Source organism: Callithrix jacchus, chromosome 10 (assembly GCF_049354715.1).
Source record: "Callithrix jacchus isolate 240 chromosome 10, calJac240_pri, whole genome shotgun sequence".
NCBI classification, from domain to species: domain Eukaryota; kingdom Metazoa; phylum Chordata; class Mammalia; order Primates; family Cebidae; genus Callithrix; species Callithrix jacchus.
In genome coordinates this window covers 99,176,874-99,195,297 of record NC_133511.1, presented here as the reverse complement: position 1 = coordinate 99,195,297, position 18,424 = coordinate 99,176,874, and the positions used below count along the sequence as shown (strand labels likewise).

General features: G+C 45.0%; 1 long non-coding RNA gene and 1 pseudogene across 1 annotated transcript; both read right to left on the bottom strand.

Moving 5' to 3' along the window:
• Positions 1-349: 349 nt before the first annotated feature.
• Positions 350-14,450, bottom strand: LOC144577998 (uncharacterized). The gene is made up of 4 exons (XR_013522923.1): positions 13,977-14,450; positions 13,448-13,618; positions 1,477-1,671; positions 350-1,043 (listed from the first exon to the last, which is right to left on the bottom strand). It is a non-coding gene; the product is annotated as an uncharacterized LOC144577998 (long non-coding RNA).
• LOC100407717 (sorting nexin-8 pseudogene) lies at positions 2,579-7,767 on the bottom strand (annotated as a pseudogene).
• Positions 14,451-18,424: the final 3,974 nt, after the last annotated feature.

Genomic DNA, 18,424 nt, shown 5'->3' with positions numbered 1-18,424 from the left:
GCCTTCCAAGTAGCTGGGACTACAGGCATGCGCCACCACACCCAGCTACTTTTTTGTATTTTTAGTGGAGACAGGATTTCACCATCTTGGCCAGGATGGTGTCCATCTCCTGACCTCGTGATCTGCCCGCCTTAGCCTTCCAAAGTGCTGGGAGTATAGGCATGAGCTACCGCGCCTTGCCGAAACCTGGTTTTGAAACCAGATTTTGATGTGCCCGTGAGACGTCTGGACGATCACATCCAGCAGGCAGCCAGACTGTGGGATGCTGGTTTGGAAGAGATGTGGGAAGTAGTCAGTGACTTAGGAGGCATCCGCACAAAATCAGAGGCCCAACTCCAGGTGCTGCGTGGGTGAGTCTGTCTCATCTCCCCAGGAACAGGAAGACTGCTCTACTGGGTAAAATGAGAAGGAGGTTTGACTTTGATTTTTAAGGTGGACAAGACTTGAGCTTATTGAGACACTGATGGAAGTATCTTGAGTTTATTGAGACACTGTGGGAAGGAACCCACATACAGAGGTGCAACCCCGAATGAGGGAAGGGATAGTTAGTGCACACACATCTCTGAGAAGTCCGCAGTTGCATGCAAGGATCCACCTTAGGCAGGGGAAGCGGGAAAGGAGCAGGGATGGAGGTCTGAGGCAATAAATTGCTGTACAGGTGAGAAGAGCCAGCCAAGGACCATGGAGAGAGCACCAGGGGGTGCAGGGGGTGCGCTTGGAGCCTATCACTCCACAGGGGCAGAAGAGGGTCATTTTTGATGTTTTTTTCCCACAGGACTCTGCATCTTAGGTATAGGGGAGGAGTTGACAGGAAGCTGAGGCTTGGTTGGCCACAGGCAAAGTCGCGATGCTCGCCCTGCCATTCAAAGGCACCGAGAGAGGAGTGTGCCTGGAGGAGTGTGCCTCTCTGTGCAGAGCCTGAGGGGTTTGGCTAGACCTTTTTGAACCTGTTGATGGGAGTCTGAGGAGGCGCCTGGGAGGAACTTCATCCCCGCTTCATCCTGGGAGGCCACAAGGCCAGGCGCTGATCTCTGGCCTTTCAACTAGAAGAGCAGAAAAGTACCAGGGGAGTCCATTGCAGCAGCAGCCAAGCTGCACAAGAGCAGATATCTTTGTGAAAACATCTGAGATACCCGTGAGGGCCTCCCAGAGAGAGGGTGGCTCAGGTGGCTTTGCAGGAGGGGAGGAGCCAGGGAACGTGGAGTGACCACAGGAGCTCGGATCCAGCTCAATGCTGCCTGGGGATGCTCCGGTCAACATTCGTGCACACAAATTGCCTGTCAGGCCACACTCAAACCCCCGAGTCGCACCCACCTTTTCCAGGGCACTTCACAGACTGGAAGCATGTGCCCTCCAAACCTCATCCTTTATGCTCGTAATGACCCCATGGGAAGGGTGCTTTGATGCCCACTTCGCAAAATGAGAAAAGAGAGAGCTGGAGAACTTAGGGAATTTCTCTAACATCACACAACTCACAGGTGGAGGAATCGAGCCTGAGTTCATCCTCCCGTCTTTTCATGTGGCACGCTGTTTCAGTTCCATGCTCTTTGTTGTCATCAGTCTCTCCCATACACCCAAAGCTCCCTTCTTTGGGCTTACTCAGCAAATGGCAAGCCCAGCCAAGATCAACTCTTTGCTGCTACTCCCACCTTCAGAAGCATGGCTGACTGGCTAGAAAAAAAACAACCCACTGTCATGGCCAAATTCATGGCCTTGAACCTCAAGTCAGTCCAGTGAGGCCCTGGTGCTGTCTGGCCCATTCACTCTCCCACTACTGCAGATAACTATTTCATACCTTCTCCTCCTCAACCTTACACTGCTGGAAGGATCCAGGACCCCAGCGTGCTGCAAGATTATGTGGGAAAGCCCCATCTCTGATCATCAGAGAAGGCACCTGAGGTCTGGATATCAGTACCGACTACCCGCCCTGCCCAGTTCCCAGGGATTAGCTAAATATGCACATTCCCTGGGGTTTAGCAATGAATGACTCCCCTGATGCTAATTCACATGTTTAATGTGCTCTTTGGGAGTGATGGTATTCTGAAGAAGGGTGTATTAGCACCATGTTATTCTGGGTGAGCAGCGTTAGGGGACCCACAATGACTGTGCTCTATATGGCTCTTCCCTGTCCTGTCTGCAACAGGAAGAAGATACGCCACTAACATAAGGCTAGAAATGTGTCTGGCTGCTTCTCACCTGAGGGGGTGAGGGGACTTTCGGTGAAACTTGGGGAGATTCACTGCAGCTCCCACTTCTCCCACAGCTCCCACACAGAGCTGCTGTGTGTTCCACCAGTTCCATGCACCACCTCTACACAATGGGCACCAAGCAGAGATGGTATTTGAGTGGAAGAGTTGGTTGAGCAAGGTAACTCCTTTAAACCTCACTGCTCCTGCCACCCCATCCAGGGCCACAGAGCAGAGAGGTCAGTGGGGCTCCAGTCTCTCCCTACCTCGTGATCGTGGTCCTGTGGTTTGCAGGCTTCTTTGTGAACCACAGCAATTATTTAGGGAGCTTAAAAATATTAGAAAAATGTTATTTAAAAGCATTAGATTTTTTTTTTTTGAAAGAGGTTTTAGTGTGGCCACAGGGAGCACTGCCTTACCCTCGTGCTAGTGAGGACATAGGCCATCCTCTGGCAGGGACTGCAGCGGGGAACGCAGTGGGGTCAGGGCAATGTGTGGTCCCGCAAAGAGGCAGCTGAGCTTGGGTCTCAGGTCGTTCCACACCTTGCTCATCTCCTTGTGCCCTTGGTTCTGCGAGTTCATGAAGGCACGGAGGATGTGGGAGGTGAGGGGCAGGTAGAGATGGATGAGCTGCATCTCCTGGTGCAGGCAGTACAGGGAGAAGTAGTTTCGCAGCTCCATGGTCTGAATCGCATTCTGCTGCTCCACAATGCGGGACTCCAGCTTCTCCACAGACTCCGGCTCGCAGTTCTGCATGGCAGCGCTCATCATCTGCCTCTTCATCAGGCTGTATTTGTGCAAGACCCGCTGGTGCTTGTGCAACACACCCTTCTCGTGCCACTCACACAGGTCCTTATATGACTGCAGCAGATCCAAGAAGAGGTTCAGCTTCTCCACCACGTCATTCTCCTCCTGCTTACCCTGTTGTGCAGCCTTGTCGGCGAGCAGTGCGAATTCCACAGAAAGGCCTTTCAGAGCCTGCTTCAGGGATCCCCACGTGCTGCTGTTCATAGTGGCGCAGGAGGGCAGTGGCACTTAGCTCCTATGGCACTTAGCTCCTTCCCGAATATGAGAAGATTTGCCACCTTGTCGATGGCCCTCGACGCGATGCCCTCAGCCCTGTCCCGAAGCTTGTGAAAGCTGTTGTAGATGTTCCGGATCAGCTCCCAGCTAATGGCAAACCGAGCCCTGGTAGCCAGCTTACAGTTCATGAATTCGTCTCCAAAACACTGCTGATTCCTTTAACTTGTTCCGCACATCCGAGCCGCTGAAGGACAGGAAGAGCTTGAGAACCACATCCTCGGAGAACAGGAGGTGCCGTGCCACCAGGTTGACAAAGCGCTTCAGAGCTCTCCTCCTGGCCTCGATGAGCTCCCTGTCAGCTCCCAGCATCCTCTTGGGTGGCAGGGCAGGCACCACCCGGTAGGGGGACTTGTGCAGAAGCATCTCCTGGAAGACCACAAAGTCGTTATACCATCTGTACACGGAGGACTTGAAGCCCTGGCTGGAAACCTCATACACCACATGCTTCAGGAAGAGGCCCTTCTTCTCTGGAATAAGCTCCACCTGCATGGTGTCCCGGGCCAGCAGCTCCTGTGGGCTGTGGGACAGCAGCAGTAGGTTCCCCTGCGGCATCTGCATTCTACTGGGGGCTGGGGTGCCCTGCACAATGACCTGGGGCTCGACGGCCTGGGGCGTTGGCAGGTCTTCTGATTTGTTGTTCTTCCTCTTCAGCCATTTCTCTACTCTTTCTGCACTAACACTTTCAGATACAAATTCAACTAATACCTTGGGTGAAGAGAAAGATATGCCTTCACTTTTTCATTGGTAAAGCCATATAATGTTGCCATATCAGTTAACCGTCAACTGCTGGGTCACAGGCAGGAGCGTGAGTGCATCTCTGGCCAATAGCCCAGGGCTGGTGAGCGGGCCTCCACGGCCTCTTCCACAGCCTTCCTCCCCAGTTTGGCAATCAGTTACACAAACTCGCCTAGGAATGCAGACTTGCACAAATCCTTAGATTACTCTCTTTCTACCTGGAGGCAAAGGTAACAGGCTGATGGGGTCTCCCATGGCCAGACTCTCAGGCCCAGGATTGGCCAACTTTAAATAAATAAATAAATAAATAAATATAAATAGGAGGAACGATCCAAGATGGCCGATCGATAACAGCTCGGGATTTCAGCTCTCAGTCAAAGCACAGAGAACTAGAGGACACCACACTTTCAGGCAAATTCTGGTCACTCACGGAGCAGAAGATCCCCAGTGGAGGAACCACACGGGTCACCAGCGCGACTCTTGTAGCCGGCGCAGTGGTTTCCCCGGCACCTCGGCGGGGCAGCTCTCGGAGCAGAGTAAACAGGGCCGGCTCCCCTTCTGACCGAGGTTTGGAGGACCCACACGGGTCCCCAGCACGACTTCTGAGACCGGCGCAGGGGCTGTGACGGCACCTCAGCGCAGCAGCTCTCGATGCGGAGTAAACGAGACTGGTTCCCCTTCTGACCGAGGTTTGGAGCCCGGGGAAGGCAGAGTCGCCCATTACGGACACAAGAAGGAAGCCAGACAGGAGAATCCTAGGCAGAAAAGCACCATCAGTCTTAACACCGCCATTCTGGCCCTGGGAACTAACAACTTGGACGTCCACTTAAGAGACCTAATCTGAAAGTTGGTAATTTCAAAGATGACAGGAGGATAAATTTACAATGATGGGAAGAAACCAGCATAAAAAGGCTGAGAATACTCAAAATCAGAATACCTCTCCCTCTAAAGATGATCACAGTTCCACATCAACAATGGAACAAGGCTTGACAGAGAACAAGCGCATCCCAATGACAGAATCACTCTTCAAGGAATGGATAATAAGAAACTTCTGTGAGTTAAAAGAACATGTTGTAGCCCAATATAAAGAAACTAGGAACTTTGAAAAAAGATTTGATGAAACCCTATTGAGAATAGACAACTTAGAGAGGAATATAAGTGAATTAATGGAACTGAAGAATACAATACAGGAACTCCGAGAAGTATGCACAGGTTTAAACACTCGAATTGTTCAGGCAGAAGAAAGGATAACAGAGGTCAAAGTCTAACTTAATGAAAGAAAACAAGAAGACAAGATTAGAGATAAAAGGATAAAAAGGAATGAGCAAAGTCTCCAAGAAATGTGGGACTATGTGAAAAGACCAAATTTACATTTGATAAGTGTAACTGAATGCAACAGAGAGAATGAATCCAAGCTGGAAAATACCCTTCAGGATATTATTCAGGAAAATTTTCCTGAACTAGCAAAGCAGGTCAATATTCAACTCCAGGTAATACAGAGAACACCACAAAGATATTCCTCAAGAAGAGCAACCCCAAGGCACATAATCGTTAGATTCACCAGGGTTGAAACAAAGGAGAAAATACTAAGGGCAGCCAGAGAGAAAGGTCAGGTTACCCACAAAGGCAAGCCTATCAGACTTACAGCAGATCTCTCAGCAGAAACTCTACAAGCCAGAAGACAGTGAGGGCCAATATTCAACATCCTCAAAGAACAGAACCTTCAGCCCAGAATTTCATATCCAGGTAAACTAAGCTTCACAACTGAAGGAAAAATAAAATCTTTTATGAACAAGCAAGAACTCAGAGATTTCATCACCACCAGGCCTGCTTTACAAGAGCTTCTGAAAGAGGCATTACACACAGAAAGAAACAACCAGTATTAGCCTTACTAAAAATATACCAAAAAGTAAAGAGCACCAACATAAAGAAGAATTTTCATCAACGAATGGATAAAACAGCCAGTTAACATCAAATGGCAGTAACCCTAAATTTAAATAGACTAAATTCCCCAATCAAAAGAAACAGCCAAAACCCAACGGCATGTTACATCCAGACCTGTTTCACATGCAAGGATACACAAAGACTCAAAACAAAGGAATGGAGAAAGATTTACCAACCAAATGGAGAGCAAAAATAAATAAATAAATGAAAAGCAGGAGTTGCAATTCTCATAGCGGATAAAATATTTTAAAGCAACAAAGATATAGTGGTAAAAGGATCAATACAACAACAAGAGCTAACGATCCTAACACCCAGATACTTAGAGACTTAGATTCAATGAGACAGAAAATTAATAAGGATATCAAGGACTCAAACTCAGATCCAGAACAAGTAAACTTAATAAATATTTATAGAGCTCTCCACTTCAAATACATAAAATATACATTCTTGTCAATACCACATCATACCTACTCATAGGTTTAAATGAAACATTGATTGGCCATTATTAATACCCATTTTTTTTTCAGAATAAAGCAATATTTCCATTCACCCTCCCTCTCTCTCTTCCTCTTTCTTTCTCTCTTTTACTCATTTTTTTTCTTTCCTTCTCTCAAAAAAAGAAATCAACTTGTAAACCTCTAGATTCAGGTCGGCAATGTCTCTCTCATTGCTTGAATTCCTTCCTTCCCTTCCCTTCCCTTCCCTCCCTCCCTCCCTCCCTCCACCCCTTCCTCCCTTCCTTCCTTCATCCCTTCCTTCCTCTCTCCCTTCCTCCTTCCCTCCCTTTCTGCCTTCCTCCCTTCCTCCTTCCCTCCCTAAAAAAAAATAAAAATAAAAATAAATAAAAGCATTAGATTTTTAGTAACATTCTAGCTCCATAACTATCTAAATGGCTACTGGAAACAAGCAGACCTTTCTTTCTTAGGCTCTAAGTTGAGGTGACTTTCCTTAGTGGTGAATACTGTTTGTGAAAACCACAGATCTCAGAGTTGTCTCTGTCAGTTGAGTGTCCATGCAGACACCAGGGAATGGCAGTTGGTATATGTCTCAGTCCCAGCAAGACCCAAGTAAGAGTCCCTTAAGGGTGAGACACAACAGGAATCGAAGTTGAAGAAGTAACAGATATCCATAAGGTCCCCTTGGTGGAGGAGTTGGTCCCAATGGATGAGGCTAGAGCTGCATTCTTCTGACGGGGAAACCAGGCTGGGTATTCTGCTCGAGTCAGCCCATTGGATGCCCTGGCTATACATACACTTGGTAGCCCTGGGAAAATCCAAGTCCACAGCCTGAGCCATAGGAAGATTCTAGTGCAGGAGCTGCTGGATTGGGGTGGGGGACAGGGGCAGGTAGAGGCAAAGATTTAGGGCATAGGAGGACTATGCCCTGAGCACTTCTTTAGGAAAAGCTAGAAAGCAGTGCTCGCGTCAGAGCTGACTTCTCTGCAGAGCCACTGTTGAAGAACCAGAGGAGCAGAGCAAGAGCCAAATCTGAGCACCAAGACTTCTCTCTGGTCTCAGGCCTCAGGCCTCAGGCCAATTTCCTCCTCTTAGCCCTGGTCATGAGGGGCCCTTGCACTTCCAGGTCCCCCATCATCCTCGTCACTCCACTTAAGCAAATCTCTCTCATGAATTTCCCCAGCCCCTGCCTGCTTGCCAGGACCCCCCAATATCAGGCTGTTTTCTGGTAACCCATTGCTTTCTCAAAGCCCTAGAGCTCTGCCAGTGGCAGACCTGGGAAGTGAAGCAGAAGCTTCTCAGGGAACCAGGAGCACTGTGCAGGGACAGAAAGTGGAGCCCCACCCTGCAGGGTCTTACGTCATGTGGCCTGGTGTGTCTAACGATGGTAACAAGTCTAAGGTTCTAAGCAGACACTGATGCCTCTTCACGCTGCTCAAATAAAACAGTGATGAGGAAAAGGAATATGAAATAGAGTTCCAAGGTGAAAGGGAAGTGTCAGGGAGTAGGAAGGTATGGGTGGCAGACCTGGGGACCATTTTTTCTCTCCACTCTCTGAAATAACTTTCACACCCTTTTATCTCTTATACTTCCCACAGCCCTGCCTCTCCTTACTCTCAGCTGTTACATTGCTTCCTATTTAACTGGGAAAACATGGAAACTACCCCAGATTTTATTAATAGCTGATTCTTCCTCTTAAGCACTGGACCACACCCTACTTCCTACTCAAGGTCATCCCTCCTACAATTGACCTCTATCCACCTGCATCATTAGTTTTTCCCTCACTGTGGGATCATTTTTGAGCAAATCATGCTGGGATGGTGAACTTCTAAAAATCAGCTTGTTGGGGAGAGATAGCATGGGGAGAAAGGCAGCACATCACACTGGCATGTGTGTACCTATGCAATAATCTTGCATGTTCTTCACATGTACCCCAAAACCTAAAATGCAATTTAAAAAAATCAGCTTTACCAAGGTATAATTTGGGTATAAAATGCACCCACTTAAAATCTGAAGTTGGATGAGTTTGACAAATGTATACACCTGTGTAGTCATCGCCACAGCCATTGCATTATGTAAATTCCCATTACCCTCAAAAGGTTCCCATGGCTGAGTAGCGTTCCCTTGTATGGATACAGCACAGTTTGTGTATTCATTTGCCTATTGGTGTACAATTGTGTGGTTTCTACTTTTTGGCTATTATGAAAAGTACAGTGAACATTTCATCTGTGAGTCTTTGTGTGGACGTATGTTACCATTTCTCTAGGGTAAATATCTACACATGGAATAACTGAGCCATATGATAGGTTTAATTTTATGAGCAACATTCAAACTGTTTTTCAAAGTGGTGGTACCACTTTACATTTCAATAGCAGTCTATGAGAATTCCAGGTGCTGCCACACTTGGTATTGTCAGGTTTTTTACCCCCAACTTCAGCCATTCTATTTTGTGTTCGTATGTGGAGTATGTTCATTTTTGTTTCAATCTGCATTTCTCTGATGACTGATGTTGAACTTCTTGTCTATCCAGATATCTTGTTTTATGAAGTATCTGCATATCTTTTGCTTATTTTATTATTATAGTTTTCTGTATATCACATTGATCAGCCTAAACCAAAAACTAAAATCCATTTATTATCTCTCAGTTTCCACGGGCAAGGCATGGCTCAGCTAGGTCTTCTGCTCCAAGTCTCACAAGGCTGCAGTCAAGGTGTCAGCCTGGGCTACAGTGTGATCTGAGACTCAGGTCTTCTTCCAAGCACATGTGGTTGTTGGCAGAATTCATTTCTCTGCAGCTGTAGAACTCATAGTGGTTTGTTTCCAGGCCAACAGTAGAGTTTCTCTTCTGCTTCAAGAGCCTCATTTTTAAAGGCTTGCCTAATTAGGTCAGGCCCACCCAGGACAATCTCCCTTTTGATTAGTGAAGCTGCGTCATTGTCTGGGACAAACACAGATTTGTTGCCTCACAGCTATGAAAAACTAGGATGTGGACACACCAGAGTGAGTTTAAGAGCAGAAGTTTAATAGATAAAAGAGAAGAACTCTCTGTGCAGAGAAGCATCCTAGGGAAAATGGGATGCCAATTCCACAGTGGAATGCAGGGGGTTTTATAGATGAGTTTCAGAAGATGGTGTCTGATTTACATAGAGCATGAATGATTGGTTGGACCGGCCATTTGCATAGCTCAAGAAGAAGCTGGCCACCCCACCCTAATCTTTTCTTATGCAGATGGGTTCTCTGCCTGGCTGGTCCCATGTTGTCTGGTTCTTTACTATACATGTGGTGACAAAGAAAAGGGAAGATGGAGCCTCCATGTTGAACATACCTGGCTTCATAGCTGCCGGTATTCACCCATGCAAGCTTCCAGTTTGCTTATCTATGTCTACAGCTCAATTTTCAGGCTCTTTGTTAGAAATTATTTGGAGGCTGCTTTTTGTTAAAAGGGAAGCCTTGCTGAGGATCCCTTTACCCTATCTGCCTAAATTTCTAGTTCCTGTATCATTAGCTCAAAGTCGACTGATGAGGAACCTTAATTACATCTGCCAAAATACCTTCACATAATATAATGTAACCTAATCACAGGAATGAGATCCATAATATTGAACTCCCATATTCAAGGGGAGATAATTATACAAGGGTATGGGTCACTGGGGTCATCTTAGAATTCGTACCATGCCCATTTTTGTATTGGGTGGTTTGTATCCTTACTGAATTGGATGAGAACTTCATAAATTCTGGGTACAAGTTCTATGCAGATGTATGTATTGCAAATATTTTCTCCCAGGCTATAACTTGCCATTTCATGTTCTTAATGGAGTATTGGGACAAGAGAAATTTTTAACTTAAGTCTAACTTCTCAACTTTTTTTTGTATGGTTCATGCTTCTTATTCTTACACAAGAAACATTTGCCTATCCAAAGGCTACAATATTTTCTCCTATACTTTATTCTAGGAGTTTGATAACCTTAGCTCTTAAATTTAGTTCTTTTTTTTTTTTTAAAGAAAGAAAGAGAAAGAGAAAAGGGGGAGAGAGAACAGGAGTCTTGCTCTATTGCCCAGGCTGGAATGCAATCTAGAAATAGGTATTAAAAACCTCTTTTATGCTGATGATTGTGCTTAACAGCAGAGACAGGAAGGAATAAGGAAAGAAAATAACAAACAAACAGCCAAACAATATTTCGTTTAAATCTGTGATATGCTGTGCAGGGGCTGAAGAGTGATTTGCTTCCATTTATGTGGTCACTTTCAAAATAGGTGTAATGTGATACTAAAATATATATATTTATGTTCTGTGGACCTGGGGTGAAGAATTCTATAAATATTCACTGAGTTTACTTGTTCCAGGTCTGAGTTCAAATCATAAATGTCTCTGTTAATGTTCTATCTCGTTGATCCAGCGAATATTAACAATGTGGTGTCAAAGTCTCCGGCTATTAGTGTGGGAGTCCAAGTCTCTTTATAAGTCATTGAAAACTTGTTTTATATATGTGGGTGCCCCTATATTGGGTGCATATATATTTATGATCATTGACTCCTGTTGTTGCATTGATCTTTTTATCATTATGTAATGTCCTTCTTTGTTTCTTTTAGTCTTGGTTACTATTGTAGTCTATTTTGTCAGAGACGAAAGTTACAACTCCTGTTTTTTGTTTGTTTGTTTTGTTTTGCTTTCCTCTCCATTTGATTGGTGAGTCTCCAAATTTAATTCCATGACCCATTTTAAGTCAACTTTCATGTATGATGTGAAATAAGAGTTGAGATTCAATTTCCCCCCAAATCAATACCCCATTTTACCATCTGTCGAAAACACCATTTTCCCTGTTGAATTACTTTGGCACCTCAATTGAAATAAATATATTGACATACATAAATGAGTCTAATTCTAGATGCTCTATTGTTGCATTGATTTATATTTATATACTTATATCTACAGTAATGTACATAACTGCTATATATTTATATTGTCTTAAAATTAAATTATATCCTTCAGCTTTTTGTTCTTTTCCAAAGTTGTTTAGGTTATTATATGGCCCAAAGTTAATATTTTGATATAAATTTCGGCTTGCCAACTTCTCAAAAAGAATAAGCCTGCTGGGTTTGCACACATAATTCAATTAGGGAAGAAATGCCATTTAATGATACTGAACCTTCTGATCCATAAATGTGGTATATATCTCCATTTTCCTTCAACATTATCTTGTAGTTTTTGGTGTACATGTTTGCACATATTTTGTTAAAATTTCCCTGAATATATATCATAGTTTTTGGTGCTGTTATAGATGGCATTTAAAAATTTCATTTTCAGGCCAGGTTCAGTGGCTCACACCTGTAATCCCAGCACTTTGAGAGGCCAAAGCAGCTGGATCACCTGAGGTCAGGAGTTCAAGACCAGCCTGGCCAACATAATGAAACCCTGTCTCTACAAAAATACAAAAATTAGCCATGCATGATGGTGGGCTCATGTAATCCAGCTACTTGGGAGGCTGAGGCAGGAGAATCACTTGAACCCAGAAGACAAAGGTTGCAGTGAGCTAAGATCATGCCATTGTACTCCAGCCTGGGTGATAGAACAAGACTGTGTATCAAAAAAACAAAATTCATTTTCAGTTATTCATTGCTAGTATATAAAAGTATGGAGTCCCTGAAGCTCACCAAAATTCTATTCCCAGTCTTTCCTATGGCCCTATCCTCTCCACAGCCCACAGTTAAGGGCCACATTCTACTTCAGCATCCATTCTACTCCACAAATACCTCCAGACACCTTCCAAAAGCCGTATCTTTTCTGTGTTGGGAGGATCTGGAAAGCATGATCCTAAAGCAGCCCCCAGAGCTGCCTCCCTCTGAGCCTCCAGTCCGGCTGCCCCCAGGGGCGTCTTTCTTCTTTTTTCCACTCTTTCATTTTTGAGACAGTCTCATTCTGTCACCCAGGCTGTAGTGCAGTGGCGTGATCTTGGCTCACTGCAATCTCCATCTCCCAGGTTCAAGTAATTCTCCTGCCTCAGCCTCCCGAGTAGCTAGGACTACAGACATGTGCCACCACACTCGGCTAATTTTTGTATTTTTAGTAGAGATGGGGTTTCACCATGTTCGTCAGGCTGGTCTCCAACTCCTGACCTCGTGATCTGCCCACCTCTGTCTCCAAAAGTGCTGGAATTACAGGCATGAGCCACCACACCAGGCTTTCAAGAGGCGTCTTTCTAAGGCCCAGCTCCCAGACACCCCTCCCAGGCTCAGACACCTCCCGTGTTTCTTCATGTGTCCAGGCCGAGATCTAGAACATTCCGTAAAGGCCTTTGGTTCCTCCATCTAGGAGTCAAGGTCCGTATGCAGGTGTTAACTCTTCATCTCCACAGTGTTAACTCCCTCTGCTCTCTGGCTCTCACCTTCACCCACTCATACCCGTGGCCCCAGGAACCCCCATTCTTTATCCAGATCCTCTGGTTTGAAATGTGGCCCCACTGTTCATGGGCCACTGAAATCCCACCTGCCTCAACTCCAGGAAGCCCTCCTTGACTGTGGCTCTCCTCGCTACCTCTCTCTCCCGTCCTCCAGTTTCCTGAAACATGCAGGCACTGCACCCCGTGCACACGTGGTTGGGAGGTTCTCCAGTTGATTCCTGCAGGCCAGTTCTGAATTCTCCTGCCAGTAAGGAGCGCCTTGAGCCAGAACCGCACCGCTCTGCTCGGAGCCAAGGGGTGGAGTGGTCCCTGGTGTCCTCTGATGCCGAGGCCCAGTCGAAACACGGACGACCACGTGCCACGGAGGAAGAACTGGGCCGAATGTCCTGGGTTCTGGTGCTGTCTTCCGAGTACCCCTAAACCTACTGTTTCTATCTCTGGGCCTCAGTTCCTAAAGCTGCAAAATGGGAGCGGCTGGGCTGGGCTGGGTGATTCCTAAAAGCCTTTACAGTTTTCACAGATTCAGTCTTCTCCGAGTGGTTTTCACCGCTATGCACCAGACTCACCTGAGGAAGTTTGAAATAATGGCAATGTCCATGTCCCACTCCCGAGAACAGAAGATGGCAATTGAAGTGAGCCCACCCACCTGCAATTTTCTAAAAGCTCATCAGGTGACTCCAACGTTCAGACTCGGCCTGCTTGGAAAGGACGATCGCTGACTAGGACCTACTTGTTTTCAGACAAAGCGATGGATTCATGCTGCCCCCTGGTGGTCAGACTGCTCGCTTCAGGCATTTCCACGTCTCAGGGTCTTGTGCTGGGGCAGGAAAATATACCCAATGAATAAGGATGAAGAGAAAAGATAAAAAGAAAGGAAGAGAAGAACACTAGGTAGTGTTCTTCATGAGTATTCCCCTTCCCCACTCTCCCCTATAATAAGGTTTATATTATTTATAATAAATAAAGAGACTGAGTCCTGGGGGCCGTCATATCTGCCTTTGAAACCAACCCAATAGTCCCATTGACAGTTTTGGGTGTTTTCTGTTTGGATAAACATAGAAATTGACCTTTATGACATTACAGCTTGAAACTTACATTTGTTTTATCAGAGTTTCTTCCTCCAGGAAAGGACCACCGGGCCTCTCAAAAAAAAAAGTATCAACTAAAAAACTCACCAGATCATTGCATCCAGACAATGAAACTCCAGGCCCCTCATTCATAGTGATTGCTTCCTGATCCTTCCCGAGTTCCTGTTTTCTCACACAGTTACGTTTCTTCCCTGCTGTATCGACTCCTGATTTTAGCTGGTCAGGGAGATGGATTTGAGACTCCTCTCCCAGGGAGATGATTTGAGACTGCCCTCCATCTCCTCAGCGGCAGCACCCAATTAAAGCCTTCTTCTTTGGCAGTGATTGTTGGGTCAGTGATTGGCTTTCTGTGCGGTGATCAGCGGGACCTAGACAGAACGCCTGATGTTTCAGTAACACATTAAGCATGAAAAAGCTCCCTCTGGATCCACAGGCTGGGTATAAAGGGAATCCAAAAGGCGACAGTCTTGGGGGAGCTTCTGAGACAGCAAAACCAAGCAGGACACTTGAGATGATGAGATGTTAAGCACCTGGAAAAATGAGGACCCAGTGATAGATGTATCCCTATTGGCCAGTCACCAAGACATTGGGCAAGCTCATTTCTCTGAGCCTCAGTGATCGCTGCTCATCACACAGCACTATTCTGAACACCACATGTGTTCCTGGGCAAAGTCTGTCAGGGGCCACAGAGATTTAACCGATTCCACGCTCTCCAAACTCCTGCCCATCCCACGTGGAGTAGAGCTTCCCAAACCTGGTTGGAAGTCTGCCAAAACTAGGTAGCTCATTTTTTTTAACATAATTGTGTTCAAGAGTATTATTTTATCATCACAATATAATCTATATAAAATTTATATTTTATTCATAAGAAAAAGTGAATTTGAAAAGCAAGTATGTCTCATAGGCTACAACTTAAGGACAGGGTTCGGGGGAGTGGAAGTAAGGGTAGGCTGGACAGCTCCCAGTGCACAGAGGCCCACAAGGACCACATGGCATGTTCTGTCTCTGTGGGTGAGACCAGGCTGGGTAGTCTCCAGCATCAGCATTAATTATGCCAAGACTGGCCGTGTCAGGCCTCAGATCAGGAGAGACTAGGTATAGGATATATGGGTGACTTCACACATGGGCCAAGCTCCTTCTAACCTTCTGTGCCTCCTAATGCCCCTTCACCTGCTTGATTCCAGCATCCCTCAGATCTCACCTCAAGCATCACTTCCGTGCGGAGGCCTTCCTTCACATCCCAATTGAGTCAAACACTCCGGTTCATATGTTCTCAAAATGTTCCATTTCTCCTTCAGAGATCACAGTTTTAATTCATTTTAAGAATTGTTTTCAGTCACCATCCCCCCAAATGAATGTGAGACTTTGACAGAGGGAACAGCTTCTGTATCTTCAGCACCCAGCACAGCACTGGACCCATTGCAAAGGGCTCGATAAATTGTAGAATGAGTGAATCCCATCATCAAGAGAAATAGCTCTGTCTTTCTGATTGTTCCTTATTTATTTGTCATCCTAAATTTTCCCACCATTAATTCAAGTGAAAGTAATTTATTTTAATGCCAGAATAGCTACTTTTTATTTATTTCAAAAAAAGAAATATTTTATTAAAATAACTTGAGAACGCGTTATTCATACATTAGAAATAGGGCCGGAGGCCATGGCTCATGCCTGTAATCCCAGCATTTTGGGAGGCTGAGGTGGGAGGATTGCTTGAGGCCAGGAGTTTGAGATCAGCCTGGGCACAAAGTGAGACCTGGGTCTCTTTAAAATAAAAATAAAAAATTAGCTGGGTATAGTGGTACATACCTGCAGTGGTGCACCTTTAAACCCTGACCTGTCTGGATAAAGCAATTCATGAAACATGTAGTGCAGACACTTGGGAGGCTGAGGTGAGAGGATCACTTGAGCTCAGGAGTTTGAGGCTATAGTGAGTGATGATTGCACCACTGCACTCCAGTCTAGGTGAGAGTGAAACCTTGTCAAAAGAAAGAAAGAGCGAGAGCGAGGAAGGAAGGGAGGGAGGAGGGAGGGAGGGAGGAAGATAGGAAGGAAGTAAAAGGAAGGAAGGAGGGAGGGAAGGAGAGAAAAAAGGAAGGAAATGAAATAGCTGCAATTATTGATCTCCACCTTTTTGCAATAATATTTTATGCTAACATCCTTCTCTTTGCTGCCCATGTGCCCGTTGGCTTTTCAGCTTTGTTTTTAAGAGAAAATACAAAGACACACCCCTCCACTATACAGGCCAAAGGTAGTAAAATCCCATCTGAACATAAACAATCATTGTCTGAAACTCACAGTCAAGAATTGTGATCATTTGCCTTCCACTGGTTGAGTTGATTCTAACAAGACCTTTGCTACTTAAAATACGGTGCCAGCATCAAGAACACATTGGCATCACCTTGGAGGTTCTCAGAAATGCAGAATCTCAGTCCCCACCCAAGACCAAATAGTTAGAATATGTGCTTTAATAAGATACCTCAGTGATACACATGCCCAGAAAAGTTTGAGAAATACTGGATTATCGAGATGTTCAAAGTTCGTGGTTCTTCTGAGTGAATCAGAGTACTCATGACTGGGTCTGGAAAAGCTTTTCTCTTACACCTCTTCATGAAATCTTAACTAAATGTGAAAAGGCCAAAAAAAGGTTTAGTTAGTAATTTTCCAAGTAACCATGTTCGGCAAGGCTGTATACTGCTTACAAAATTGGTATTGCCTTCTTCCTCTGATGAATGCCACATGCTCACTTCTCTTTATCTGTTTCATGTTTGCATAGGTCCAGCAAAGGGATGTTTCGTTGGTCATTATCACTGAGCTGTGGCCATATTTAGAGGCTCATTCCTAGAAAAATCAATTAACTATCAATGAACAATTAACTTTCATTGCAAAAAAAAAAAACCCCACCTTTAAACCTTGACCTGTCTGGCTAAAGCATTTCATGAAGCCATAGAAAACCACAGGGTGAGGATGGGTAAGCATTGACTATACTACAGATGGGGGTTAGTGAAGACAAAAGATAACTCATTTCTCTCAGGAGCAATCAGCTCACAAGAGTGCCTCATATGATGACAGCTGGTGGCTGGAATAAGCTCACTTTTGAAGCTCTGACTTCTCAGTAAGCAATCGTGTGTGTGTGTGTGTGCATGTGTGTGTGTGTGTGTGTTGTCAATGGTTTTCCTTTCCAGAAAAAAAAAAAAGATAACTAAATTGGGTTTCTTACCATTATCATTTTTATATGAGTTTGGATATAAAAAGGCAGGTTTCCGAAGATTTAACTACCATTAAAGAAGATGAAAAAGATACGATTGACCAAATCATGGTAAAGTTGTAGACAAAACGTAAAGGCTGCCCTTTTATATCCAGTCAGCCCAACTGCCCTCCCAACACTCGATGTCACAGACTCTAAACCAAATAATGAAATGTTACAGCTGGCAGAGCTTGTAAAAATCTAGTCTAACACCTTATTTGTTCAGATGAAACTAAGAAATCAAAGTGACTGGCTAGCAAAGCAAAAACTAGCATCTGGGTCTTCTGATTTGAAATCAAGTGTTATGGTTGTCTAAATCACTCTGCACACAAAACATAATACTTTTCCTTATGGACAAACAGCAACAAAGCAAAAATACATAAGGGTAGGGACCATGTCTGTTTATGGCTTGATCTGGCATAGCAGAAAATCACATATTCACTAGCACTCAGTGAATATTTATTGAGTGATTTGCAGCAGATGAAGATGTGTTAAATATCTACTGAGGGGCAGATATTAGTTATACTGTAACTGTGTATTACCACATAATATATAATCATGTATTACCGTAATTAGGCAGTGTGTGGGGCATGCTTACATTGCTGCTTTCATTTTACACTACTGTATTATCACCACCATTATTGTTATTATCACAGTCATCTACGGCTAACACGTAAGAGGAAGATAGAGGTCATCATTTCCCCTCATTTGGGGGAGAAGAAAAGGAAGACTGGTAGAAACTGGGTGGATATCATTCCTTGGAACCTGTAGGTTTCTGGCCCTGCCTTTTACTGCCATTTAAAGGCAACCCTGGCTCATGGTAAACGCTAGATAAATGGCAGCTGTGAGTATCACCACTGCTACCGCCGCCACGTTACCATCATGGCTTTGTGCCAATACTCCTGCTCCATCTTTTCAATTTTTGGGGGGGTTGGCGGGGGGACAAGATCTCACTTTATTGCCCAGACTGTTGTCTCAAATTCCTGGGCTCAAGTAATCCTATCTCAGCCTCCCAAAGTGCTGGGATTACAGGCTTGAGCCACCATGCCTGGTCACCCGCTCCATCTTGATTTTTCCCTGACCCACATGGATCCCATGAATCTAGCATAGCAACTGCTTCTCCCTAGGTGGACTGGCCTCTAAACTTCGGCACTCACGTTTTACGTAGATTACAAAGCACCTACTTAGTCTCCTCCTGTTCAGTCAAATTCCCAAGGACATTTTCAGGTTTTGGTTGTAGAACACTCATACATTTTTTTAAAATCAAGTTTGTGAGACCCAATACAAAAAA